Here is a 2,422-nt window from a genome sequence, read left to right as displayed (position 1 = left end):
TCCTTACTGCGTTCAAATGGAGACTTTCTATAATGGTCTCAATATTCATACTAGAATAATGGTGGATGCTTCGGCAAATGGAGCCCTTCTTTCTAAGTCTTATAATGATGCTTATGAGATTATTGAAAGAATTGTCAGCAATAAATATCAATGGCCAACCAACCAAGCAGCCTCAGAAAGACGAGTAGTAGGAGTACATGAAATGGACACACTTGCTTCTTGTTGTTAATCTTGAGAGCCCAGTTAATCTTGTTGTTATTATCGGTGCCAAGATCAATCATAATGTGTTTGTTTTTGAAAAAATAATCACTGTCAATGGATCAACAAATTAAGCAACACAATCAAGATACTCAAGGCGTTTCCTCCTTAAAACTCCTTCCTTTCTATCTGAAATAGGTGGTGCATATCCTTGTTTTCTGTTAATAAAATTTCAAACGAGAAACCAAAATTTATTTAATATTTTACCAGGAATACTGCGAGATCATTCTTGTGAACCTGAATCATCAAGTATATCTGACCTTTTGGTCAATAATATTTTACTAGGAATACTGCGACCCTTAAGCAACCTTAAAAATGGCATAAAAGAAAATTATTATTTGTTGATGAAGCAATAAATATGAGTAAGCAAGTGCATGAAGCAAAGATTTTATTAATATGTAATCCTAGCATTTGCTTTTACACTTAATATAATAAAAACCACCATAAATTTCCAAATCCACATAGGTAAGGTAATAAAGGTTATATAACATGACAAGGAAACTTTATTGCAGAGGAAATTTTTTCAATTTGACTTCTTAATAGTGAAAGAGAGATTTGCATAAAGAAAAACAACATTGCAACCCATGTTAGCATTGATCTTCAGCCAATTTACATTAAGAAAAACAACTCCGCAACCCATGTTAGCATTTAAGCTAATTTACATTAAGAAATCCAAGCTCAGCAATATTATTATTAATAAGCATGGGCAAACAAATTGTAACATTTTTGTTCCATAACCTTTATGAACTCCCTATGTTTAGTAACTGTCGTTTTTATTATTAGGAAAACCAAGCTAAAAGACAAGGAGTAACCCTTTTTGAAACCCTGTGATGCATATGATTCCTTAACAAGAATGCCATGATCAAATTACAACATAAACCAAAATATCATACATTTTTAGGGAAAAATAGATAAATACTATGATCTAAGCACAAAGATGAAAGGGTTATCTTCCAAAAGAAAGAGAAGCCAGGTTATGCCATTAAGTAGAACTTGTCAGATCTGGCTTTAATTCCCAAAAGATGTTTTCAATCTAAGTGCAAACCGTAACAAATTAAACCCAAAAAACCTAATTGAAATTTTTTGCGAAATTAAAATTTCCCCCTAAAGAGGAAAAAATTCTTCCACGGGAATTCAAAATCAAAACTGAAATTTGAAATATCAAAAGGTATTTCTCTAACTCCAATGAAAAAAGAACAATCCAAAATCAACATTGAGAAACGAGAAAGAAAGTAGAGGAAAAAAAAGCAATGGGAAATTGGAACGATTAGAAAGAGGTACCCTTGGACATTTTTAAGGGTTTGATTAAACCTGGAATCAATGCTTTCTTTGTTACGCGGATCTTCTTCGCCATGGCTGCTGCTGTTGTTCTTTCAAACCTCTCTTCATCTTGCTCACTCCAAACGTTCTATATAGGTATATTGGTTTAGGGTTTAACTTAAAGAGAATCATGAGGGTAAAGAGAAAGGAAGAAGAGAAAGTTTAAATAAAACAGAAAAATTTCATACTCACACGATAATCTTTGAGATTTGTTGAAAAAAAATCTCAGATGAGAGTTTAAAGAGGATGTGAGAAGAGTAAAAAAGGAAAGAAAAATAATTTTGTATATTACTAGAAGTGTTGAATAGCCATTCATTAGAGATGGTATTGAATTGCTATTCAGTGATTTGAGGAATCAGGCTGTAATGACTATTCAATTGAATAAGTTTTACAGCCAACCAAACCTCTAAATAGTTTTATTGTATTGAATAAGGGAGGAATGACTAAGCCATTCATGTGAACCAAATAAGGCCTAAGGGAAATTTATTTCGTTCTTTCTTCTTAAACGGTTGAGAATGGATGAAGATGACAACTATGTATAAGCCTATTCTCTTACCCTAACATATATATACACTTAAGTCCTTGGCTTATAATCAAACATATATATACACTTAAGTCCTTGGCTTATAATCATTTAAGGGGTTGCTAAAATTCTATTCTAACTTCTCTGGTTTAGATCATTTGCAAATTAGACATTATATTATAATTAATAACTTATCTAATTAATAATTTAATTTTTTTAAAAATCTCATTATAATTTTAATCATATTTACTTTTTGTAGACAATAATGAAAATACCTATCGACTTAAAAGATGTCTCGGCAATAATTTTATTTTCTAATTT

This window comes from Gossypium hirsutum, chromosome D06 (assembly GCF_007990345.1).
Source record: "Gossypium hirsutum isolate 1008001.06 chromosome D06, Gossypium_hirsutum_v2.1, whole genome shotgun sequence".
Lineage (NCBI taxonomy): Eukaryota > Viridiplantae > Streptophyta > Magnoliopsida > Malvales > Malvaceae > Gossypium > Gossypium hirsutum.
The sequence above is the reverse complement of the archived record's forward strand: the minus strand, read 5'-3'. Positions refer to the sequence as shown.